At 48.4% G+C, this 27,711-nt stretch overlaps 1 pseudogene; it reads right to left on the reverse strand.

Annotated features, from left to right (window-relative positions):
• LOC101443003 (factor in the germline alpha-like) lies at nt 1-27,711 on the reverse strand (annotated as a pseudogene).

Genomic DNA, 27,711 nt, shown 5'->3' on the forward strand with positions numbered 1-27,711 from the left:
TCACCCGGAGAAGCAGGCGATGAACTGGGGACAAGGGAGGCCAGGCCCTTGTCGGGGGCTCTCAGGACTGGAGGGCGCACGGCAGAAGAACTACTGCGGAGACAAGGTAAACCCGCAAGTCCACTTTATTGAGGGAGAGGCAACAGTTTTATAGGGGCTGGGGAAGGCTGATTGGTTGAAGCCACGCCCTGTTCTGATTGGTTGCCGGTGAAAGGTCAGTGGGCGGTACTGGACGGGGGAGGGGTGGTGGTTAGGGATTGGCTGTCGCTGTTGCTGAGGGAAGGGGCAGGGTTTAGGGATTGGTGGCTGCTGTTGCTGGGGTGGAGGGCAGACTGGAGTTTCCCGCCCACGCCTGGCAGTTGCTGCTGTCGTGGGGAGGGAAAAGGGCAGACCGGACTTTTCCGCCCTGCGCCTGCGCAGGGAGAAGGAAGAAGAAGGGTGCCGCCCCACAAGGCATCGGGTGGCGCCATCTGGGAGGAGGGGCGGCCGCGGAAGCATGGCTGCCGAGAAGGGGAGACCCGAGGGCACTCTGCACCCATGCCGAGCTTCCTTCAGGGGTGGCGGTGGGCCCGACCAACCACCCTATTATGGGGGCAGTGGAATTAGGCCTACCGCGGCTGCTCCCCTGCCAGGCCAGCAAAGCACACTTCAGCCCGAGGGGTGACCGCAGTGATACATGCCACAACACAGATGGCCTCTGAAGACATCATGTTGAGTGAATAAGCCAGACACAAAAGAATATGTATGATCTCATGGATATGAAATAATTAAAATAAAACTCAGTCAATCTAGACTATCGTATACCAGGGGAAGGGGTGGGGGTAGGTAATACTAGGAGTTACTGCTCAAGATGTACTCATTTTCTCCTTGGGATCACGAAAAGTTTTGGTAATGGATGGTGGTGATTGTAGTGATTAGAGCACAACATTGTGGACATAACTACATACTTGAATGTAATTAATAGGAAACTTAAAAATTAAAGAATAAAAATTTTTTAAAAGAAGACATTTTAGGTTGTATGCATGTTACTAGAATAAGAATTTTTTAAAATCCAAGGAACACAGTGAACCCCAAGTTAAATCATGGACTACAGCAAGTAGAACAATTATTTAAGTATGCTTTCATCTATTTTAAATGGATCACACGAGTACGAGGTGTGAATAGCATGGTAAGTTTTCACAAAATTGTTGTAATGTTTTAGCATGGAAATAGCCACACTTCAAATTCAAGTTATAGACATTGACACCTAGATGACTTTAAGAAGGAAGACTTTACCAGTCTCCTGATAGGGGAGATAACTCCAGTTGTAGACAGCATGCTCTGGTGACAAGTGTATGCTGAGTCACCACTGCCACCCTCTGCCCAGAGCCCCTGTACAGCTGGCAGGCAGGGTGATGCTTCTGGATGATTCTCTAATCACGGATTTATGGGGTGCAGAACTATTTTTGCTATAGTTCAGATCATCTGGGTCTTGTTTCTAGAAACTATATTTGGTATCAAACAGTATAATATGGCAGAGTTTGGCTATTTAAATCAATATATTCCAGAGGTTTAACTGACCAAGTTTCATTTAAGCAGTAAGGGCAATGTTGAAGGTATGGAGAAAAAAGTATTACCCAGTCAACTAATTGTGTTATTCTATAACCTTAAGATCTGTACTGGGCAACTAAATATTACGGCATAGGAAAGTCTTAACTGCTCTGCCTTTAAGCAGAAAAAAAATCATTTCTGTTGCACAAAACACAAGGAAAACCTAAGGCAGCCACCTGCACAAGTCTAAACACTGTGACCACACCACAACCCAACCATTCGCTTTGGCCAATAGACAATCCATCCCCATTGCAGGATGTGTCTTCCCAGCACCACCTGACCAGTACTGGGGGACAAGCAGAAGGAAAGAACCAATTCAGCAATACATTGTACACCTGGCTGTTTCTGCCCTAACTTGACAAAATATTTCTCTTCTCTTTTCTCTCTCTCCTCATCTGTCTTTAAATACAAACATATGACCTTCACTTGATCTAATGGCTTTTCTCTTGCTTCCATTCTTTTGATCCCTCTTCTAACAGACTTGCAGGTTGACTGGAACTTGAACTCTGCCACTGCTCTCTGTTTGATTCCAAATCTTTACCAATTATATTCCCTCAACCCTCTCCCTACCGGTTGACTCCCAGCCCACTCCTCTACTAACAAATGCTGAATCTAGTTGCTTCCTCAGCACCCCTGTAGCTTCTCACAGCTTCCCATGGTGGCCAAAACTCTCTCCCCCTTGATCTTTTGACCCCACATTGGCTCCTCTACCTTCTTTCTGATGGCTCCTCCTTCCTCTAGCCAACAGGTGTTCCCTGGGGCTCACTTCTAAGGTCTCTCTTCTTCCTTTTATTGATCCATTTTCACACCTTCTGTGGAATAAGCCCATAAAACGAGACCCAGCCTTCCAATGCCTTATTGGACACTTCTGAGGATGCCACCCTGATAACGGCGGTGATACCCGGGGTTTCATTTTGCAAAGCAGGCTCTCTACATGCCAAGATTCAGTTAAATATTTAGCAGTTAGGATCCAGGTGCCCTAGACAGTGACAAGAACTAAGTATATAGATGGTTAGGAATGTGACCAAGGCTCATGTAAACCTGGATTCAAATCACAGCCTTGATATTTCTTAGCTCTGTGGGCTTAATTTTAGTTGCTCCTTCTATAAAACAGGGATTGGAACTAGCCAACAGAATTGTCAGACACCAACTGGAAGTATACATCAAGTACCAGGCACACAGAAAAGGCTCATTAGATGATAGCTAGTGACATTTTGAATTCTTAAGGCTTTACCTCAGCATCTTTGGCTCCTTCCAACACATCACTGAGAATTTGGATGTATTCAGTTGCCCCTTTAAGGACATCAACTTTGCTAGGCTTCCTGCTTTGCGGAAGGAATGGCACAAGTGTCTTCAGTTTGGCAAAACCACGATTGAGATTTTTATCTAGAAAACAAAAAGGTACAGCGACACAGAGAAGCTAATTTGTACATATACCTCCCCAACCCATGGAAAGGGCTTGTGAAGCTCATGTCTACAGCCCTTTTATCTGGCTGGGGAATCTAAGCAGGCATATTCTGAAGAGCAGTAGTTCCACTGGCAGAGACTTTCAGGGCAAAAGGAGCAGCAAAACTCCGCACTGTGACTGAGCCAGGGGGTACATCTACATCGTCCCTTGACCGTCCCCCACCCACTGGAGAGGGTACCCACTGCACTGTAGTAGAGAAGCACTAGGAAGTCTTTGTTAAAAACTCCAAGTCAACTATACCCAGACAGAAAACCCCCTCCCCCACTCACTACCTTATAAAGCCTGTAGGGTATTTAATCACTCAGCCTCAGGTTGTTTATCTGAAAAGTGGAGAATACCAACCCTGTAGCTTTTTGTGGTGTACAATGTAATGGACACGTAAAAACACCTCACCAAGCATCACACACTTAAAAGTCATCAGTAAATGGTATGATGACTAAAATGGACACACACTTGTCTACTCAGGCACTGTGCCACCAACCCTTCCAATATTCTAGCTCAGCTAATGTTATAGAGGCCAAAGAATCTGTAGTTGATGACACTTGAAATGGAGCGTGAGGTGCCTCATTTTTTTTGTCAGACAGGCCGGAGGCCCTGGGCTACCAGAACCTCATTTCTCTGGAGTGTGACACCTCGTCCCCCTCTGTCCAGCTCTAAAGTCCTGGAACTCTGATGACCTTGCCCCTGGAGGGCACAGCCCTAGAGGAACTGGCTCCCCCTGGACACCAGCCAGGATTTGCTTTGAGACAGAAATGTGGAGGAAAAGGTGAAAGGGGGCGTCCTTTAGGACCTGAGCACTGGACCTGCCCAGACGGTCGGAAAATGAGGCTCAAAGTACGTGCACTAATGAGCTCTTTAAAAGCACCTGTCCCTGGAGACATTTTTGCAGCTGTCGCGAGCCTCCGCTGTCCCCCTCCGGGACCCGGTTCCCGCCCAAGGCCAGGCGGTGAGGAGGCCACCCGCGCGGTGGGCAAAAAGCAGCCGGCTATGGTAGGGGCACCAAAGCCACCGTCACTCCCCTGCCAACCAGGCGCACGAGGGGGACCTCAGGAGGTCCAAAGCCGCGGGGAGGGAGGCCGCCCAGGGAGGCTGAGAGGGCAGGGCCCGCCCGCCCGCGGGAAGGGGTCGGAGGCGGCCTAGCAGCGACGGCCCTGGACGCCCCCCCTCCTTGGCCTTGGCCCCGCGCCGCTGCTCCAGCGCCAACTGCACGTCCCGGGTCGCCGAGTAGTCGCCGAGGGCAGACGCCTGAGCCGGCAGGTGGCAGCCAGCTGGGCAGCGGCCCGAACTGCTCCCGCAGCACGTCCTGCAGCACCTCGGCCTCCGGGGCGTCCAGGAAGGCGGCGGCGCCGGGCTGGGCCCTGACGGCTCAGGCGCAGCGTCCATGGCTGAGCGCGAGGCCGGGCCCGCCCCCCACAGCCCCTGCCCTGCTGGGGCAGAGGAGAGGCCGCGCTCAGGGAGAATTGGGCCGCCAGGGTTAAGGGCAGGGATCGGTTTTTAACTAGCTACACCGGTGATTACCATGAGCCTTGACTAAGGGCACTGGTTCCCGAACTTGACTGCACCTGCCATCCCCCGGCGGGGGGCAGGGACCGGAGGGAAGCAAGTCCATAATAGACGATTCCAGCTCTATTCCTACATGTGTATTCAAAAAGACAGCTGTACATATGCATAAATTCACATACGTGTGCACGTAAGCATAGACACAAATTGACTGCAATGCAAGTTTTTAGAAATCCATTTTCACATAAATGTTGTAGAAAAGGTGAAAGAATAATAACAAAGAGCTCTTGCCTCCACTTCTCTCTACTATTTAATCACATTTGCTCCATCACCCTTGTCTATGAATAGTCCCATTTTCATTATTCTTTTTCTGGACTATTTAAGTTGCAGAAATGATGTTCCAACAGGGAGGGAGGAAGGAAGAGGAAGAAGAAATTCTCACTGTGTCTGGGCTATGCTGATTCCAGAAATACATGGGCCCATGCTGATACGAATTGGAGAAGGGAAACTGCTCTCTCACAATAGATGCCACCAATTTGGCCACCATCAGGGAGTCAACCATGGACACCAAGGAGTTGCTCCTCATGAAATAGTTCTCAATGACAAAAGAAAAACTAGTCAGTTTAGGGTGAAACCACCTGGCAGGCGCCCATTTTACCAGGTGATCAAGGTTAGCATCAGCAGTGGGGGCACAGGTGACATCATGCAGCTCCTGATGAGATGCACGGAGAACAGCCGAGCTCGGTTTCTATGGGATCCCTGCCAAGAAGGCCTGACTAAGTCTCAACATGAGGAAACACTAGGCAGATTCAGCCTACAGAAGGCTTGTGTGCTTACACGTATACACATATATCTACATCTATGTGTGTGCACATCTTATGCATGTGTTTATTTTTAAAGCCATGACTGCACATTAATATTTCCAGTTCCAACTCAACACCTCAGATTTCTCTCTAGCTTCCCCCTTCCTTATTTTTAATTTCCTTCTCCAACAGTGAGAATCCTGACCCCCATTATCCTCAATATATTGATTTATTTGCCCTGTGCAGAGCCAATTTTCTAAGCACACCAGCCACTCCCTTGGCTCCCTCCTCCCCAGCTCCCAGTCGTGCCCCTCTCTAAGGGAAGGGCAAAGGAAAAAGAAGAGGACACACCAAATTGTAAACCATGGTTCCTGAGCAGTGAGTCTGGGAGTGAGGTATGATCTGTGGGTCACATCTTTTACATTGTTTGCATTTTTCACAGTAAACATCAGCCACTTTTGTAAAAAAAAAAAAAAAAAAAAAATTTTTTTTTTTTTAAGAAAAACAAGTTTGTTTGGCCTAGGTACATTTGATGTTATCTTCTGGTAGGCAGCAAGAACCATTTATGTAGGAATGAAGCTTAGAATCGAGATAGTTCACCTATTCACTTAGTTTTCCTTGAGAACAGCAAAAATATCATTATTCTATTTTATTGCCAAACCCTTGAGTGGGCAAGCTGGTGTACATCAGGAGTCCAGTGTGAGAACCCCAGACTTTACTCCTTCTTCTTTTCTTTTTGTAAGATTTATGTATTTATTTCTCCCCTCCCCCATTGTGTTTGCATTCACTATCTGTTTTCATGTCCATTGAGTGTGTGTTCTTCTGTGTCTGCTTGTCTTCTCTTTAGGCAGCACCTGGAACCAATCCTGGGACCATCCAGAATGGGAGAGGGTTGCTCAATCTCTTGTACCACCTCAGCTCCCTGTTCTGCTGCATCTTTTACTGTCTCTCCTCTGTGTCTCTTTTTCTGGCATCAGCTCTCCATGTGGGCCTGCTCTCCTACTTGGGCCGGCATTCCGCTCACGCCAGCTCACCTCACAAACCAGCTTGCCTTCAGCAAGAGACCCCAGGAATGGATCCCTGGACCTCCTATATGGTAGATGGAAGCCCAGTCGCATGAGCCACATCCTTCCTGTTATTCCTTCTTCTTCCTGCACCAACCTCAGCTCTAACTTTTGGCCTCTTGTGTGTTAGCCATCTGTTCTGAAGGAAAGCAATCATAAACCCATGTGAGCTAACATGTTAAACCTGAGAGAGATTGGTGTTGATACCTTGACACCACACAGCATTTAGTTGACACAAATATTCATCTGTGTAAATCTCATTGGTTCTTCAAAACCCTGTGTTAAAGGCAGAAAAAGTATAGTTACTACTAATATATTCATTCACTCAAACTGATGACTCATATGACAGACATTGTGTTAACACCTGGGACAGAAAGGACTCTTAACTTACTCGTGAAGAGTTTGAGATGTGAGAGAGCCCACTCTCTAACTGATAATAACCCTCTGATATGATGCAGGCTTCTAGTGACATGAACAAGGAAAGAAGGGCCTGATATCCTTTCTGAATAACAAAAGGTATCATTCAAAATCTGTGGTGGATAAGAAATCAGACACAGGAGTCTGACACTAGCCATGTGACCTTGGGCAAGTCACATACTCTCACTGAACCTCAACTTGGTCTCTTCTAAAAAATAAAACCTACTCCACAGGCATTTGTGGGACAATGAATGAGAAAGCAAATGCACATATGATGCTTGCAGTGAAACATGTGGAAACAAGAACCTGCTTGTTCAGGTAAAAACTTTCACTTTTTTGCCACAACTACCCTGTCCCCATAATAGGTATTTGTTGAGTGAATGAATTAATGAATGAATGACTAGGTAGATGAGTGAATTAGACATACCTATGGAATACTGGGGGATAAGTATCGTCTTCCAGGCTGATGATATCATTGGTTGAGGTACACAGCTCCTACGCCAGTTGCACTCATCTCGCACTGATCTAATGGCCTAGCAAGGATTTTCTCCTTTCCAGACTGCCTGACGTATCTGAGCACCTCTGCACCTCAGAATACATTGCTTTCACTGGGTTTGCTCCTGCCTCCAGCCCTTTCTTTTGGGTCCAAACTAATGCCATCCTCAAGTACTGCCATTTTGGTCCCTGAGACCTAAATTCCTTGCTGTCCTTTTAAATGCCAGCTTGCTAGAGTCAGTCCTTGGGATAAGGATGGGAGCACACAGTGTACAGCCACTGCAGAGAAGGAAGGGCTGCCTAGTTGCCTGATGGTACAGGTGCCGGGTCTCTGAGCAAAGGGAAGAGGGGTGGGAAGCTGAGGCCAAAATTTTGCCTGTTTCTGATCGGACAGAGTTGCTCTGTTTTAAAAAGCAGGGTGTCCACTTTTTCCATATCATGCTTCTCAGGCCTGCTCCTGGGGTATGGTAGGTAGGGGTAGAACTTCTCGAGCAATGGAGTCTCTCCTGTCTGAGTTTCAACTGTGGCTGTCAACTTTGTCTTTTCCTCTGTCTTCCTAGCTACTTGAGAGGGAAATGAGAAGACCTCAAAACAGGTGCCATTTTAAACAGAGTGCCCCTAGTAGGCCCTTTTCATGATACATTTTTTTTTCATTTAAAGCTAAGAAAGGGAGAGTTAGGCAGGCAGCAAGAAGTAACACCTGCCTCTCTGGGGGTGAGATGCGCTGGGACTCGGCACATGGTAAGCAATAAAAAATGTTGTTGTCATGGCCAGTATTTCCCTTCCCAGATGGGCCTGTGGACATCTAGAGGAAGGTCAGGGCTGCTCTCCTTACTCAGGAACAAATAACCAGCATTTCTCATGCCTCCCCAGGCACTACCCTGGAAGGAGGACTCGTGCTCTGGGTAGAGGTTTCCATCAGGTGAGAGAAGCAGAAGCTTTGAACAATTGGGGAACTGAACACCTGGATTTGGAGAAATTGGATTTTGGTGATTTGGTTTTGTATTTCTGTTTCTCTTCAGCTTTCAATAACTGTGGCCTATAATCAGTCAGAGTGGACATCATGCCAAATCCGTCAAGACTGAGTAATGGAGAATGGGTGTGACTCAACCAATTGGGCTCCCATCTACCATATAGGAGGTCCTGGTTTCAATGCCCAGGACCTCCTGGTGAAGGAAAACTGGCCCTGTGGAGTGCGGCCCACATGGGAATGTGACCCCATGAGGGACTGCAGCCCCACGCAGGACTGCCAGCTAACATGGAGAGCTGATGCAGCAAGATGATGCAACAAGAGACAGAGAGGAGAGAAAATAACATGAAGCAGAATAGTGAGATGAGGTGGCACAAGAGAGTAATCACCTCTCTCCCACTCCGGAAGGTCCCAAGGCCACCTAATGGGAATACAGCAGACACAGAAAACACACAGCAAATGGACACACAGAGTAGACAACTGGGGGGGGAGGGGACAGGTGGGGGCTGAGGGGAGAAATAAAAATCTTTTTCAAAAAATCAATTTAAAAAAATGACTGAGTAATGACAAAAAAAGGGGTAAAGGGGGAAATGTTGATTAAACCAGATGTACTCTTATTGCAGCTATCGTGTGTAAACTGAATAATTTGTCACAGTTACATAAAAATAAATTTTTAGAAATTATAGGCTATTTTATTTGTACATAAGGGACAATGGACTCTATCCCGAATCCCAGGAATGGGGTGGCCATGTCGAGCAGAGGGAGATTATCCCAGGGTTTTGTTTTCTTTCAGGCAGAGCCTCCTTAACAGGCCCCACCTTCTTCCCACCTGGAGCCCCTACCCCAGGTGTCCCCACCTCCCCAGCACTTGGAGAAGGGGTTGAGATGACCATGCGGTGATTGGGGGCCATTTCTAAACCTGGAGCTGTCCCCCTAGAGGGCCTCCTGCCACGCAACAGCAAAGGCTTCAGCCACTCATCCCAGCTGAGGGTCGATGCAGGATCAGATCCTAGTCTGGCTATTCCAAGCAGATTCCAAGAGCTTTCCAAGGGCTTTTGGTGCTCACTCATGGGGAGGGTGGAGGTGCTGGCTCCTGCAAGTTCCGGCTCTCTGATCCCCACAACACCAGCCAACTGACCTGCCATGGAGCACCTGTCTGTGATGTTGTCACTGGAGCTCTGAGCTCGAGGACATACCACCAATGCTGGGCTCCGGGTTCAGGAAGCTTCTGCCACTGCAGCTTCCACCTGACACCCACAAAGCTGGTGAGTGGATACGGGGCACTTCACATCTCCACCACCATGCTGGTCCACAGAAAATAGACAAAAAGGCAGGAAGATGAGTCCTGCCTGGATTCCACCACCTCCTCAGTCTCACACAACTGCTTCTACTTAAATCATCTTGACTGGTGTCCAGAATCCAAAGGATTCTGGGAAATGAAGCTGGGCCTTCCTGCCTCTGCAGTGGAGAAAGACACCCTGGAGGGGGCTAAGGAGCCCGAGCCACATCCTCCTCCTCTTGGAGACTCTTGGGTGGTTAGGTAGCTTTCTGCATCCTGGCAGGGCTCAAGGCCTACTGGCTGCTGCAGCAATAGGAAGGTCTTGACCTGAGGGTCTCTGTGGGGACTGAGCTTTCCTTGGTTTCCTGGGATGATGGCCTATGGGAGCACCTGCAAGTCTGCTGTTCTTCTCTGGTCTTTGCTGAGAGGCACGTTTGACCTCAGGTTGACTCTGCTGGTGCCACCAAGATAATAACCCTGGCTCATCCCATGGGGGTGGGGTGGGAGGGGCCCAGAGGGAGGTGAAATATGGAGCCTGGCAAGCAGGACGGCCTGCAGGGCTGGGTGGACCAGGAATGTGTGGCTGGGGGAAGTGGTCTTGGGGGGAGGCCTCTTACACCTCCTGGGAAAAGAACCACAGGGAGGCACAGACCTGAGTTCTAGACCTAGATCAGTATTCTGGACAATGTGTTTTTTTTTTTTTAATTTATAAAAATATTGTTGCCCCATCATTTTTTGGTATGTCACTTTGCTGAACAGGTGCCTGTGCCTCTCTGCAGAGGTCTAGGAAGCCTTTCTTTTTTTAACCGGGAAGTCCTGGGATCAAAGCCCAGTCCTCCCCATGGTAAACGGGAGCTCTACTGCTTGAGCCACAGCTGCTCCCCTCGATCCTTTCTTTACATCACTCTTTGCCTTCTCTTACTAGGTCTGCTTTGTGGAAACTCTTTCAAGCCTTCCCTGATAAGAGGAGAGAAACAGACCTGTGTCTGAGCCAAACCTGATCAGTGGGAGGGGGTGGCAGAACCCTGAGGGGATTGGTCCTCCCAGCTGGGCCACAGGGCAAAGGATGGAGGAAAGACCCAGGAGGTGGATCCGCTGAGGCATCCGCAGGAGAGAGGGCAATTCCGCTTCCCATCTGTAAAATGGGGTTCTAATAGAACTTTCCTCAGAGAGCCATAGCAGAGTCAATTAAGCCTTGGAATGAAAACAGCTAACACTTAATAAGGAGATGCATGTGCCAGGCTCTGTTACAAACTCATCATATAAATTAACTTTCTTAATCTTTGCAACAGCCCCATGAGGGAGGAACTATGATTATCCCCATTTCCCAGAAGAGAAAACTGAGGTAAGCAGGTCGAATAACTGGCTTTCCCAGCCAGTAAGAGACAAAGCTGGGACTGGGCACAAACAGACCAACCACGGAGCCTGGGTCCATGACCGTCCACCTTCCCTGCTCACAGAATTCCCACCATATTGTAAGTGACGGCACAATGGTAATGATGGCTAATCAGCCACACAGAAAGTCCAGAAACTCAATTATTGTACTGAGAAATCCTAGAGGACATCAGAGCTGGTTAAGGGGACACTGAGGTGCAGGGCTCAGTTCCAATAACCCGCATAGAAGAAATAGAGCCACCTTGAAAAGGGCCTGGCATCCCAGCCCCGGAACCTACACTCTTGGGACTGGGAAATGCTTGTCAGATCTAAAAAGGGCAAGATTGCAACAAAAACAGGGCTATGAGGGCAGATTCGAGTTAGTGGGATACAGGTTGCTTTGGGGAAGATGGGGGGACTGAGAGACAGAACCTTGCTGTGGACACGCTGCTGCTTGGGGCCTTGTCCTGCAGAAGGAGGCTGGCATGGCCTCATGTGAGACCCAGCTGGCAGGACCCTCCTCTGTCCTAAATCACATGGGCCCTCATGCCTCAAGAGTATCCCAGGCCTTCTCAGGCTTCTGTGATTCTCACTGGGGACTGGGACTTGCCATGGAGTAGGTTCTCTGGGGTTGCTTGGCTTTGAACTGCAGCAAGAATTGCTGGCAGTAGAGACAGAGCCACTTGGCTGTTGTAAGTGAGAGCAATACGAAGACCTACAAAAAGGATAGGTGTGCCACTTTTCCTTGGCTGCCTGGAATTCACTCAGGTCCAGGGGTGGGTATAAGTGTTGTAAGAATTTTAGAGCACTGGAGAGCTGGGGCATTAGTTGGTAGAAGATACTCAAAGTGGCTGACGATAAGCATGTGCAGATTTTCCTCTAAGATAATGATTTTCCTCATCCTCAAAATGCTGTTATATATTTCTCTAGAGTGTGTTTACTTTCTTTCCTTACATAGTGCTTCCCAGGCCTAGAAAACCAGGCCCAAGAGGCCATTTCTTGCCAGCTATAAAGTCTATGCCTTCCTTCCCCCACGTGAGTGTCGGGCTCTCCCCTAAATCACAATGTGTAGGACCCCAACCTGCAGGCTGGGTCATCACTCCCAGAAAGACTGAAAAACATAGGTCTGGGAGAAAAGGCTGTGGACACGAGGGTGTCCATCCAGCAGTCCATAGTCATGAATGGTGACAGCTGTGCAGGCTTCCCACAGAGGAGGCAGGGCAGAGCAGGCATTCCACAGCACAAACTGATGACTTCCCTCCAGGTCAGCTGAGCAGTCACTGCCTCCTCAGAAGGCTCCAGTCAGGCTACAGAGAACTTAATTATGCCTTTCTGACATTCTTTTGGGGAATTTTCAGCGTTCTTCAGAAGGAGGGAAGGGGCCAGTCCAGGCCTGAGAAGTGGCCCTGGGTGTTAGCAGGTTGGGGGTGGGGCTGGTGTCCCCTCACACTGGCCTGCCTCTGTCCGGCCACCTCTCCTGGTGTCTTTGGAGAGTCCCTGGCTAAGGGGGGCTGGATTAATGATGCACAGCTGCCGGCTCCTCCAGACTGTCACACCCCCAGATTTCCAGCTCCACAGGACTCCTTCCTGCGGCTCTGAGGAGGGACTTGAGCTGCTCACTACCTTGCCTCCTTATGAAACACGGGCTTCATTGGGGTGGGGCTTTTTATCTGTTTGGTTCACTGATGAATCCCTGAAACCTAGAAGAGTGTTTGCTACATAGTAGGGGTACAATAAATATTCCTTTGATGAATGCATATTGCTTAAAAAGTAGAATTCCTGAGTGCAGATGTAGCTCAGTGGTTGAGCCTATGCTTCCCAGGTACGACGACCTGGGTTCAATCCCTGGTACCTCCTAACAAAAATGAAGAAGTCTTTAGATTTAGTGGTTATAAATCTCTACATATTAAATAGTAACACTGAAATATATACAGCAAAAGCTATTAGAAATAGAAGGAAAAAGTGGCAAAATGATCATCATACTAGGAGAGTTAAAAAAAATCAGAGAAATCAACAGGTTGAGTAGACAAAATGTAAGTTTTATTGTAGACTATTTGAAAAATAAAAATTACAATCATAATCTAATAAATATTTAGCCTATGTAGGAATTTTAGAAAATGAACATGCACTAACCACAAAGAAAATGTCAGTAAATTCCAAAAATGTAGCACATGTTATTGAATACTGGCTTCTAATGACACAAAGCAAGAAAACCCTAAAACAGAGAAAAGAAATACGGGCCAAGAAATCAATAAACACATCTCACAGGTATAAATGAAAAAAAAAATAAGAAAACAATGAATAAACTATTAGGAAGTCAAATCCAGCAACATGCTAAGAAAATAATATACCATAAACAAATAGGTTGCTATTCAAGAAATGAAAAGATAATTCATCATGAGGAAATTTTTAATGTGATTCCCTATGTTAACAGAGTAAAGGATAAAGATTGTTATTATTATTTTGATAGACATTGAAAAACCATTTGGTAAAATTCAACATTCAATTGTAATTTTAAAAATACCTCTTGTTGACTTGGAACTGAAGGGAATTTCCTTCACTTTATAAAGGGTAATTATCCCAAATCAACAAGCAATAAGCAATAGTGCAAAACTAGAAATAGTCACATTAAAGTAAGGAACAAGGCAAGGATGTCTGCTATCACTGCTTCCAGGCAACATTGTTCTGGAAGCTTTACCAATACAACAACAACAACAAAGTAAAAGGTGTACATTCCAGAAAAGAACAATCATGGTGTTAGACATTTGCCATGATTACCAGGTCATCAGGCTGTGGCTCCATTCCGACTGACTGAGCAAGCTGCCTACGTGTGGAAGACAGTTTCCCCCCCAAGAATGAGCCATATCACTGTGAGAATGGAGCAGAGAAGGACCTTCCTCCCTTCCAGGCCACCAAACTCTCCTACATTCCAAGAAAACCCTACTTCCTAGCCCACCACGCCAAGCCATACACAAGAACTCACTCTTACAGCCCTTTATTGACCCAAGGCTGTACTCGGACCCTAACCCCCTCCCACTGAACCAACATTTCCCTGCCTACTGATGTTCTGTATAAATTCACATCTGCACCTTCCACGAGGGGGCTGAGGTCTCTCTTCAGACCCCACCATGCTGGTGGGGGGACTGAAGTCTGTTCTTCAGACCCCCTCTGTTGGGAGAGCATCTCAATAAATTCTTTGCTTATGCTCAGTCAGTCTCCATTGCGATGGCTTGCTCGGTCAGTAGAGATGGGGTCTGGCTGCGGACAAGGGGTCAGTCCAGCTCTGGATGAGGGGTCGGTCCCGCTTGGGACGAGGGGTCAGTCCCACTTGGGACGAGGGGTTGGTCCGGCAGCAGACGAGGGATCGGTCTCACAAGGGGTTGCGCGGTTCGGCTGACGGGGTCGCCCGGTGAAGCCGGCGACGAAGGGGTCGCCCGGAGAGGCAGGCGACGAACTGGGGACAAGGGAGGCCAGGCCCTTGTCGGGGGCTCTCAGGACTGGAGGGCGCACGGCAGAAGAACTACCGCGGAGACAAGGTAAACACGCAAGTCCACTTTATTGAGGGAGAGGCAACAGTTTTATAGGGGCTGGGGAAGGCTGATTGGTCAAAGCCACGCCCTGTTCTGATTGGTTGCTGGCGAAAGGTCAGTGGGCGGTACTGGATGGGGGAGGGGTGGTGGTTAGGGATTGGCTGTCGCTGTTGCTGGGGGAAGGGGCAGGGTTTAGGGATTGGTGGCTGCTGTTGCTGGGGTGGAGGGCAGACTGGACTTTTCCGCCCACGCCTGGCTGTTGCTGCTGTCGGGGGAGGGGAAAAGGGCAGACTGGAATTTTCCACCCTGCGCCTGCCCAGGGAGAAAGAAGAAGAAGGGTGCCACCCCACAAGGCATCGTGTGGTGCCATCCGGGAGGAGGGGCGGCCGCGGAAGCATGGCTGCCGAGAAGGGGAGACCCGAGGGCACTCTGCGCCCATGCCGAGCTTCCTTCAGGGGTGGCGGTGAGTCCGACCAGCCACCCTATTATGGGGGCAGCAGCTTGGCCTACCACGGCCGCTACCCTCGCCAGGCCAGCAAACCACACTTCAGCCCGAGGGGTGACCGCACTCCGTGTCCCAGTGAACACCATTTTTCTCCAGCATATGGTGCCGAAAGCCCGGGACTGGGGTCCTGTTGAAACTGATTGACTGGTGAGCAGTCTCCCCTCCTCCACGGCTGAATGCCCATCCAACACTGGACACTGAATCTCGGCTGGGTGAGTTATGGATTTCTCCACCGGAGGATCCTGCTGTCTCTCTCTTTCTCCTTTCTGGTTGTCCAGGACAACCCACTGGGAAAACCTAGCACGAGGTCAGGATCCTCACCATTCCCCAAGGGCCACGCCAGGTGGTATGCCTGCATCCTTGTGGGAAGAAACCCCTTGGCTCCAGGGATGTCTGGCTGCAAGATCCATTTCCCATTTCCTTGTAGATATCTGACTGATTCTCAGGGATGCCTGTCTCTCTCAGAATCTCCCCCATTCTAGAGATCCCTAGTCTCACCCAGGCCACCTAAAATGGGGAATTCAAGTTCGATCCCCCCCCAAACCACACCTCTGGGCTGTCTCTTTCATAAACTTAAAATTCTGTACCTGAAAGGAGACATCAGACCTAAAAAACTCATTTTCTATTCGACCTCTGTGTGGCCGCAATACTGATGTAGGCTCTGGGTGGGGGCTGTTCATATTTTCGTAGATCACCTGAGCGGTATGTTTTCTGAGCGGTGCCTTTGGAAAAGTAAGAACTGCAGCCCTGCCCTTGATAACTATGACAACAACTCCAGTCCCAGAGAAACTGTTTAGCAATGCTAACTCTATAAACTTTAAATATTCAGGGGAAATGCAAACTAAATGTGCTAAAAGCTTATCTAGAATGTATAACATCCATGCTAAAAGCTTATGTAGGATGTGAAATATATATGCTAATTCAAGCCTATTGAGCACTGAGACAAAGAACCATTGGCCCTTCCTCTGTATGAAAGGAACTCAAAAATCTTGTTCCTGTTGGGATTTTGGAATGAGAAGCTCAGAGCCTGGGTGGTTGTAAATAAGTCATTTTTCCTTCCCAAAAATTATTCCTGAGTCCTGATCTTTCTGTATGCAAATACTTGACCCTCTTGACTTCTACAGCAATACCAATTGGACAATAAAAATCAATGCATTTTAATTCCCAAGTTCTCCCACACGTAAAGAACTTTATCCAGACCAGTGGCAGACATGCAAGATTCCTTATGCTCAGGCCTTCTCTCATCTTTGTATCCTGTTCTTCTTTTACACCAAAAAAGTCTTCTAAAGCTTTCTTCTTCCTCCTTTCTGCCCCCCAAATCCCCCAAAAACCTTGACTTTGATCCAGCTGATCAGACTCTCCTACACTTCCTCCATGTATTCCTGGGACATCACCCCCACCACCACCCTCCTCATTCTCTGACTTCCCTTCTTCCCCTGTTGTAGGAGTAAAGAGAGGTTCAATTATTTGGGTATAGAAAGGCCAGGACTCAGGAATGATTTTGAGAAGGAAAAATGGTTTATTGAAGGCTGGCCAGACTCAGGAAATTTCTGTTTCAAACCAGAGCCCTGAACAAGATTTTCAAGTTCCATTTATACAGGGTGGGAGTCAAATGGTGCTTTTATGAAAGAAAATGACCGTCTTTGTTAGTTAAGTGTTTGCCTGAGTACCAGGTAGTTTTCAATTATCATATCTCCCACATTTCAGGTGAGCTTGAATTAGCATCTCTCCTACATTCCCTCTGGATGCAACTTTGAAAACACATTTAGCCTTACATCCTTTCTGAACATTCACAGCCTATAGGGTTGATATCACTTAAATGGATTTCTAGAGACTAGGCACACTTGGATACAGAATTAGATAATTTTGAATTTATGCAGAGGCTATGTTATATTTCCCACTTGAGGCCAAGTCCAAGTCCCCTTAAGCTTTGGCATCACCACCATCAGAGTCTCCCTGGACTGACTGGTATGCATATAGAGTTTGCATTGGTAAATTACCTCCCGGACTGGATTTGTTGCCATGGTTACCAAGGGCAAAGCTGCAGCTTCTCACTGTCCCACACCCACAAGTCAGGACACACAGCTTAGGTGATCTATGAAGAGATGAACAGCCTCCCACCCACAGCCCACATCAAGCATGGAAAGCAAAACTGACCAGGAAGCCGTACAATGCCCTGTGTTTCTTCCTGGAGGCTCTTTCTGGATGAGGTCCTGTGAGAAGGGGGTTTCCAAATGGGGCATGACAGTCTCGCTCAGCAGAGGCAAGGGCCAAGTGGGATGGGAGCTTCAGGAGACTGAGAGCAGTGGAAGTTGGGGCCAGAGAATACAGAGGAGGAAGTTTGCAGAGGCAGAGCTCCAGAAATCTGCATAGGGTTCCCTGTGCATGCACAGAATGTTCTAGAAATCCTCACTATATTGTGGTAGCAGAGAGAAGTCGGGTGTAGGCAGTATCGAAGGCCAGGACGTGATAATTCGGAGAAGGAAGATGATTTGTTTCGACTGGCCAGACTCGGCGGACTCTTGTCCTGATAAAAACGGAGCCCTGAATAGAATTTTTGGGTCCCTTCTATGAAGACTCTAAGAGTGGGGAGTCAAATGGTGCTTCTATGCAACAGGACTCTTTCTTAGTTTCTTTAAGTGTTTCTTAGTTTTCTTTAAGTGTTTTACCTGAGTATTAGATTATTTCCTCCAGGTCAGCTTGAGTTAACTAATATCCCCCACGTTCCAGGTGGGCTTGACACATTAGGCTGGCATCCGCCCTGAGTATCCAAAGCCTACGGAGTTTACACTTCTCAACTGGCTTTCTAGACACATTTGGGTATAAAATAAGTATGAATTTATGCACAGACTTTGTAGTATGTCTTGCCCAGCTGGCAGACAGCAGAGTCCCTAGAAGGGGGAATGGGGATCATGGGAAGAGGCTGAAGCCAAATATAAATCTCTGATAGAGATGAGGCAAGTCCAAAGAACAGAAAAAAAAGGTTTTTGGAGTTGGCAAAATAGCTAGTTAAATCCAGCCCCAGCCCCCTTTGCACACAAAGGAAATCCAGGGAACCAGAGCGATGCCTAGGACTTCCTGGGGATTTGGAACCCCTACAAAGTCCCTATTGAAAAACCTCTACTGTTTTTCAATGCACTAACTAGCTGCAAATCCCTGAAATAAAAAATAAAAGTGTGCTTATTGCAGGACAGACGCACCCTGAGGACAGGTGAGTGGGGGAAGGGGTGAGCTAGAAGAGAGAAACATGCAAAGGTCTTTCATTCACTCATAAAGTGTTTACTGAGGGCCTGCTGTGTGACAGTCTGTGCTGGTTGTGGAGGTGGACACTGAGGAGCACACTAGGGCACACCATTGGTCCCCCTGCTTACGTGGGGCCAACGTCTTGAAGTGTGATCAGAGCCAGTACTGGGGTTCTCAGCTTCTTCTTGAGAAAGAATTCAGCCACAAAGTAATCAGGCAAGCAAACAGTTTATTGGGGTGAAGGAAGAGAAGGAAAGTACACCTGCAGGGATGCAGCAAGGGGGGAAATGCAAAGTTCTGCCCGGGGGTTCCCTGATATATGGGGGCTCAGGACTGCAGGTGTGCCCTGATTGGCATACTTGAGACACAGCAGGGGAACTCTACTGGGTGTTCCGATTCCCTTAGCGGGTTAGGGGCTGAGTTAGGTGGTGCTGGTGGGGGGTGATTGGTTTCTGGCTGCTGTCCACGAGCTCTGCAGGCTGTGCTGACCACTGGTGATCGGCCTCTGGTCACTGTCCACGAGGCGTGAGGTAACCTGAAAGTGGGTGGGGTGGGGTGCTGCCCCTCTGGCCCTGTCCCTCTTTCCGCCATGTAATGAGGTTGCCTCCTGATCACAGAGCCGCTGGGTGTGCGCTGTGTGCTGTAAGCTGCTGCAGAGTGTGTGCTTGTCAGCTGCCCCTTCCTAATTTGCCCATGTGCTCAGCATATTCATGCTAGCCAGCAGGCCAATGCCTCAGTTTCTCTTGCCAGGCTTATTAGGTTTTTCTACCCTTCCTCCTTAGGTCCCTATTCTATCCTGCCTCCAAAGGGTTAAACAACAGTTCAAGGCAGGACACCCAGGAGGCCAAGTGGAAGCCCCAGAGAGCAAGCAGAGGCCAGAGGCTCGCAGGCAGCACGGAGGACGCCCAGAGCTGGCCGCCGGGAGGGACCCCTCGGCTCTGCTCTGCCCTCAGGCCACATCGTGGCCCACGGATTTCTTGCAGACCCACTGTAGGTGGCATCACAGTATATGTCATTGCACATCTGCTGAGTATGGATACAGTCCTCTGTGTGCCCATTCCCATTGTCCAGTTATCCAGCTGGTCCCTGCTCAAAAACCTGGAAACAGAAGGACGTTATTCAGCTAGACACAGGCAGTGGCCCTTGTCCCTGCTGGGGCACATGGAGCTAAAGTGACACAGCTCCCCAATCCGCTTGCAGCCCCAGAAAAGGGACAGAACTGTGATGCCCTGTGGGCCTGGGTCTGCTGAGGACATCCTGAGTCACTGATGATCCAAGGATGGGGAGGGTGTCTGTGAAGCGGCAAGTTGGGGAAAGAAGAGGGTAGGGACCTTTCACCTTCCACCCCAGAACTCGCACTCAGATCCCTTTCAGATAGGGCCCCTTGCAACAAGGCCTGAGCAGGTGTAGGAAGGGGGGGCATTAAAGGAGAGAACAGGAGGACCCTCTGCAGCCCCAGGCCCTGTCCTATCCTGATGTCCTCTGGAGGGGCCCAGGCAAGGATCCGTGCCTCTGTGACACACACAGCACTAACACTTACTGGGCAAGGACAGACATGCAACTCCAGCCAGGCCTGAGGTGTGTGTCCAGCAGATGGACTCACCTTATGCTCCAGGCAGCATTGAAAGGCATCCTGTCCACCCAGCGCCAGGAGCCCTCCTGCCCCTGTCAGTGAGGCCAATCCCGTGGTGAGGGGCACTCGTGAACTTGGTCAGAAACATCTGTAGAGAGGAGGCAGTTGGTTGTCTGACTCTAGGTGTGAGGAGAAGCTTCTCCAAGACGTATGGAGAGGATCCAGGCCATCCCCAGCTAGTCGCAGGGTCATGAGGCCCATGTCCCTGCAGAGCTGGACCCTCGCTGCTCCTTCCCTGGTGTGTCCAGGGTCTAAGCAGCAGCCAGGGCCCCTTGGGGAGGCCCAGCTTCCCATCACGTGACTGTCCCTACCTAGTCCCAGCCCTGGATACGAGGTGTGCTGTCCTGGGACAACAGCTGGCCAGAGCTTCAGGACGCTTCACAAAGCAGCACGGCGTTTTTCACACCCACAGAACAGTCACAGGAGAGCCCTGTGGGCTGGGCGGTCATGTCAACTGAAATGACCAGAGCTAGTGAGGTCTTTTGTTAATAACCTTGACACGTCCTGAGGCCAACCCCCACCAGATGGCCACCCTGGGCCTCGACGGTCTTGGTGCTCCTCAAATCGAATGTGAGTGCTTGGCCTTCCCAGGAAGCCTGGGTCTCCTGCTCACGTGCCCTCCACAGCCATGGGATTGATGGACAATAAAATTGAGATTGATCTGCACCCTGTGGACCAGGGGCATGTGGGGGAGGGGGGGCTCCGGTGCCACTCGGATGCTGTGCAGTGGCCCCCTCTGCTCTCAGTGCAGAAATTCCCAGGCAAGCATGAGCAGATAACAGCAGAAAACAGTGCTGGAATGCGGGACTCAGCAGTTTTGCACAGGAAGCTCTGGGACACGTTGTTTTCTCTAGTCTTCTCAAAGTTGGGACAAAAGTGAACAAACGACATGAGCTGGGTGCTTCGGAAAGTGCAAAAGCTACTAGCAAACTCTATTCTCCTCTATTAGGAGAATCAACAGAACTTTATGAAGTTGTTGCAGAAAATCCAGGAATTGTCAAGAAATCTTGGTACCCAGGTGGTTGGTGATCAAGAAGACACTGAGTAAACCTTCAGAACTTGTTCAACGATGGACTGAAGCAGCATTTGAGAAATATGTAAAATCTATTTAGGAATGAAAATAAACTAATCTGAAGCAACTTAATCCAGAATAGTTATTTTCAATTGTGGTAGATAGAGATTTAAAATGGCAACTTTTTCAAGATCAATGGAAAAGCTACATGTTGCAGCTATACTATTGAAATAAACTTTGAAATAATTGCACATAAACATAATACAGTATTTTTTTCACAGCGCCCTGTGACTTAGGCTACAATATAGTTATTATAGTCAGAATTCACAAAATGACCTGAAAATAAAAACTACTTCTAAAAATTATGTAATTCAAGGGTAACATTGTTATCATAAGCCTTATATGATATTGTAACTATTGCTTATTATCCTACTAATAAAACATTCAACTTTTTCATTTAAAAAAGTCAAGATTGTGGAAGTGGCTGTGGCTCAATCAGTTGAGCTTCCATCTACCATATGAGAGGCCCTGGGTTCGTGTCCTGGTGCCTGTTTGTGAAGGCAGGCTCGCCCGTACCTCACAGAGAGCTGCTGGCCTGCAAGCCCAAGGAGAGCCGACTCAGCAAGGTGACACAGCAAAATGGAGGCAAGTAGAAACACAGAAAAGCACACAGCAAATAGACACAGAGAGCAGACCATAAGCAAGCCTCAAGGGGGTTGGGCAGGATAAACTTTAAAATAAATGAATACAGAGACCCAGAAGTACACACAGCAAATGGACACAGAGAGCAGACGGCAAGGAAGCCTCAAGGGGGGAGTGGGATAAATTTTAAAATGAATGATTACAGAGACACAGAAGAATGCACAGCAAATGGACACAGAGAGCAGATGGCAAGCAAGCCTCAAGGGGGGAGGGGGGATAAAAAAAATCAAGCCTGATGACTGGAGAGGAAGCCCAAAGGGACCTGAGGGGCTGAGGGAAAAGCATGCCCCCTCACGCTCTCAGGGTGCCGCCCTGCCACCCGCCTCTGCCCTGCCCTGCTGCTGGCATCTGTCCACCTCTGGGAATCTCCCCACTCATTGAGGACAGTGGGGTTTGTTGTCCAGGTTTCTGCCTCCAGTGCAAGATGCTCAGAGGAATTCAATATTGTTCCCTGCCTGACAGGAGACATGAAAGTTATGGGCTGTGCCCTCCCCTAGAGGAGGAAGGTCAAAGCACCAAAGGCCCTTGTCACACACCAACCTTGTCAGAACCACCCCAAGCCCCCAGCTCTGACCTGCTCTTCCTCAGAGAACACCGATGCCAGGTGAGCTCCTTGGGATGCACAGAACTGCTCAGCCTCCTCCAAGACTTCTTGACATCCAAAAAGTAATGCAAGCTCCCCCTGAAGAACTTCCAGCCTTGCAGGAGTAACCAGAGATGCTGAGCTGCAGCAGAGGTGGGAGGAAAGGTAACCAGGGGCTGATGGTGGATGTCCCAGAGCTGGCCTTCCTGAACCCGCCAGCGGCTGGCTACTGAGGCCCGTGTCCTTGAGGCTCCATTCCCCAAGGGCAAGTGCTGCTGAGACGACACCTCCGTCCAACTACCCAATTCCCCAGGGAGCTGCAGCTCAAGACGCCTGGCTCAGTACTCATGGGACACTCAGCTCTGCTACCCAGAAAAACTCTCTGCTGAGACATGTGTTTTGTGATCATGTCACTTTATTTCCCATCTCACTGCTGCCACTGTACAGTCCTCTCCATCTCAATTCCCACCATCTGTCTAGGAATTTGTTCATCCATCCAGAGACTCCTTTATTTCCTTGACTTGATCTCCATCCACTCTGGCTGCCCACACCCAGGACTATCCCAGGACTTCCTCATCACCTGCTCTACCTGCCCTCACAGGTGTCACACACTAAGAGCTCATCCTGTCACCAGGAGCCCCAAGTCTCAGCTCTTTCCTCCATCCCTCTCACCACATCCTGCTCTTTAGTATCATCTCTACCGCAGGTATTGAAATGGAGCCACAACACTCATTTCTTCATTCATATCTTCAACATTCATACATTCATTGTTCTACATTCCTTAGCTTCTATGAGCCGGGGACTGTTATAAAAAGACCAATAAGACAAGATTCATGCCCTCGAGGAATTTACAGTCTTGTGAAGTGAGAAAGATGTAAGAAGGAGATGGAAAATGTACTAATTAAACACCACGTGCAGGTTAGAATAGAGGCAGGAAAGAGGGTGTCGTCTCTGTCACCTGGGCTGTGGGGGGTGCTTAGGAAGGGAATCCAGGATGAGATGTTCCTTGAGATGAGTCATAAAAAAAAAAAAAAAACTGAAGGGGTGGGGAATGGGGAATTAATACTTAATTGGTAGAGAGTTTCCATTTGGGGCCAAGGAAAGCTTCCAGGCAGAAAAGATGACGATGGTAGCACAATATTGGTGAATGTATATACAGAAAGTGATAAAATGGGAGATTTTATGTTATATACATGTTACCACAATAAAAAATTTTAAGAAAACAAAGAACTGTACAATACAAAGAGTGAACCCTACTCTAAACTATGGACTATAGTTAATCATATGATTACAATAATATTGGTTCATCAATTGTAACAAATGTACCCACTAAGGGAGAATGTTAATCATGGGCAAAGCTCTGAACTTTCTGCAGGATTTTCCTGTAAACCTACAACTACTCTAAAATTTAAAATTTTTAATCAGAAAATCACTTTTTAAAAATAAAAAAAAAACTGAGGAAGATTTTCCAGGTGATCAGGTCCAAGAAAAGCCTTCCAGACAGGGGAAGTGGCAGGTACAAAGGCAGGCAGGCATGAAACCACATGGCTGGAGGTGACATGTGCAAACCTGGGCTATGGCCCCCATGCAAGGGGTGGGAGAGGAGCCTGGAGAGGCTTCCAGCACTACATCTTATGCACATAACAAGGAATTTGGATTTTTCCCTGTGAGCAATGGGAGGCCCTGAAGGGTTTTACCCAATGGCTCAGGTTTGCACTGTAAATATTTCAAAGTGGTATAATGTGAAGGCACAACAGGAAAAAAAGACCATCCCATCTGGGCCAGAAACATCCATCAGAACCCAAATGCAAAGATCTCAGGAAGAGACAGACAGCGTGGACCAGGCATTCTCAAAGTGTGTTCCCTGGACGAGCAGCATCGCGCCTCCTGGGAACGTGGCAGAAATGCCCCTTCTCAGGCCCAGCGCAGAACTGCTTTTTCTGAAATTGTTTCTGAATCATCTGTTTTTAACAAGGCCGCATGTGATTCTTATTCTCTCTGAGGCCTCAGAACCAGCCATCCAAACCCAACCCAATTAGGGCCCACCAGCAGCCTCTTTTTATAAACAGTGTCACTGGAGCAGCCACACCCATTCATTTACATGTTCTCTTTGGATGCTTCAGCAGTGCAAGAGGACAGCACTGAGGAGCCATTACAGAGACTGTGGCCCACATGTCTCAATTTTACTATTTGGCCCTTTAAGGAAAAGTTAAAGTAATGATACTGCACCCTGACTGCCCATGTTTTAAAACTTCGTGGTGCTCAGGCTAAATCCCAGACCAAAAGCCATAAGATTTCTGTACATGAGTCCCAGGCATGTGCTTGGGTGACTCCAATGCACAGCCAGGAAGGAGAACCTCTCAGTCCATACTAAAGCAGGAGGGCAGCAGTGGGGCTCGAGGAGAGGCAGGAAGGAGGAAAGACTTCCAGGCACTGGTCCGCATGGCCAGTGATTCCTTAGACTCGACTGGAAACAGGGGAAAGAGCAGGGGCTCATCATTGCCTGCCAAGTCCTCATTTGTCAGCCCCCATCTCTCCAGCAGTTTCTCCCAACCATCCCTTCTCTCCCCCAGCTCCCTACAGGCATCCTCCTCCTTAGCAAGTGACCTCCTATGCCACCCCAAAAGAGATGTGGTTAACACTAGCTCTCGCAGTCTTGTGTTCCACAGCTGCACATGGACACCAACTTCCACACCTGCTCCCCTCCCAGCCTCAGAGATTCAAGTACCATCCCAACCTCCTTCAAGGCCAGTCATGCAACATGCATTTGACTCTCCTCCCTATCTTCAGCCTCCACCTCTTTCCTGTTCCCCTTCCTTGAACTCAGGTGAAGCCTATCTGAATCTAGAAACTCACTCTCAAGTTCACCAAAATATTAGCAAGTGGTTCTGATGGAAAGCAGGCAAATTTTCATGGCAATACTGATGCTTGTTTTCTCATCTTGCAATTTTTTAATATTTGCCACACTGTCTATAATTAACAGATAGATGTTGTAATGGAGGAAGAGATGATTTGAATTTTACTCCTCCCCCCTTCTCACCTTCCCTCTCAGCTATGTTCCTTGACAGACTTATACACCTGATCGATTCACGCCCAACAACCATGATCTGCTTCCACCGAAATTTCATTCCAATGACTTATTAATTGCCTAGCCTCGGTGGACGCTTTTCGGTTCTTATTTTACATGGCCTCTCTGGCATGTGCCAGAACTGACCACTCCCATCTGGAAATTCTCTCCTCTTTTGGCTTTCCCACATGCACATCTCCCAAATCCCTTGTCCTCAGTTGGTTCACACACACGTCTTTCCCTTCTTGACCCCTGAACCTTGATTCCTGACCCCACCCTAAGCCCTCTTCTGTGTTTTGTCTCATGCAAACCGCCACTTCGACTGCTGCAACCAGACCCAACATACCCGGGCACCCAAGCCTATGCCTGCAGACCTGGCCTCTCTCCTCAACTCCAGACAGCCTGCAGGCGATGTCCACTTGGATGTCCCCCAAAGCACCGCAGCCAGCATGTCCAAACCTTGCTGCTCCTCTTCCTCCTTTATTCCTCAGTTGGGGACCCCTCCGTTCAGTCACCCAAGTCAGAACCTCAGGGTTCTCCTTAAAACCCTTCAGTGGCTCCTCATTTTCTGGAGGATGAAAGCCAAGCTTACTCAGAGGCCTTCCAATCTAGCCCGTGTCTCTCCAGCCCTGGCCACCCCTCTAGCCCAGGGTTTTTCAAATTGCAATCACCAACTCATTAGTGGGTCATAAATTTGGTTTATCAGTTTTGACAAGCTTTGCTCTTTTTTTGAAGAATAGAATATAAAATGTCAGAGTGAGTTCATGCAGGAAAGGTTTTGCTTTTTGAAACTTGCATAGATAGATTACATAGATGATTAGATAGAAAGATAATAGATTTCTTTCCGCCCTTCCACAAAAGGTCCCTTCTCCCCTTCTTTTTGCCTCCCCCCCCTCTCAGTTCCCAGTACTTGCTTCTAACTTAACACCTCTTCTACCAATCTATATGACTTTGCTTACAGGTCTGTCTCCATCTTGCATCTTGTAACCTTCTCAAGAGCAGGCATCATGTCTTATTCATCTTTAACCCCCTGACACATGGTAGATGTTCATGAAAGTTTTGTCAGACACATGCGCGAATGCTGGCTACAAGGTTAAGTGCGTTACGTATGTTGATTCATTTAATCCTCCCTGTGAAGCAAATCCTATTGCCCCCGTTGTGCAGGTGAAGCTCAGCAAAGGTAAGGAACTTGTTCAGGTTCACACCGTTTGTGATAGCTGGAGGTCACAAACAGGTTGTCTGGCCCTACAAGTACACTCTGCCATTACCACACACCTTCATCACAAAGATCTGGTTTGCAAAAGGTGAAATTTTGTGGAGAGATTATAAGCCACCTGAGAGCAGGGACATAGTTTCTCATGTCTTCTGTGCTACTGCTTGGGCACAGAGGAGCTGCGGCGTTTATTGGATTTGTCCTCTCTCCACCACCCTTGCTCTTTCCCAGAGGGGACACATGCTTGAGGCTAAATGGGCAGAAACATCCCAGCAACTCCGCCCTCTGCATGGTGGACTCTCCCTACCACTTACTTTGGGTCCTTTGTAGCTGCTCCTGTGAAGCACAGGCTGCGCGGAGGGTCTCCAGGCTGTTCACCTGCTCCTGTATTTTCATGTTTAGTGAGTTGGTATTACTCACATTAACTTGTAGCCTCTGGATCTCAGCCTGTGCCTCCTGCAGTCTGTTTTCTCACATGTGGGTCTGGGAATTTAAGGCAGCACCCTTCATTCCTTGTGTTAGGGTCTCTAACTCCCCTGGCATTTTCCAATACTGCTCTTATTCCTGGGAGATCAACTTTTGTCTGCTCCATCCTGCCCTTTGTCATTTGGGTCTGGGCAATGGCAGTTTCCAAATCTTTTTTAACAACTGAATCACTTCACCAACCCCGTCCAACCGACCTCTTAATAACTGGATCTCAAAAGTGCTGTTGTCTACACTGCCTTTTATAAAGTTCTGGGTCTGGGAATTGAAAGCACTTGCATTTCCCAGACCTCCCCAGGGCCTCTAGATCTCAGCATTAGGCCCTTCCAAACTGCTGCTTAAAACCTGGTGCTGGGTCCTTAAAACACTGACCTTGTGCAGGTTGTCTTTCAAAAGGTGGGTCTGAACACTGGCATTCTGTAAACTCATATTTGCAAAGTGTAAACCTGCCTTTAACACCTGAATTTCAGCGTTGGCATTTTCTAGGCCTCGGCTTCAAATGTGGCGTACAACCCTGGTGTTTTCTGAACTGCTTTGTAAGAAATCTTGGGTCTGGGAATTCAATGGGTTTGCATTCTCCAGAGCTCTCTTTAGGCTCTGTATCTCAGCATCAGCCCCCTCCAAGGAATTCCTTAACATCTGGGTCTGGATATGACAGGTGCCAGCATCCTCTAGAACTCCTTTGACCATCCGGATGTCAGCACTGGTGTTTTCCATGTGGCTGCTAAGCATCTGGATCTGAGCACAGACATTGTCCACCTTGTACTTCGGCATCTGCAT

Source organism: Dasypus novemcinctus, chromosome 17 (assembly GCF_030445035.2).
Source record: "Dasypus novemcinctus isolate mDasNov1 chromosome 17, mDasNov1.1.hap2, whole genome shotgun sequence".
In the NCBI taxonomy this organism is placed as follows: domain Eukaryota; kingdom Metazoa; phylum Chordata; class Mammalia; order Cingulata; family Dasypodidae; genus Dasypus; species Dasypus novemcinctus.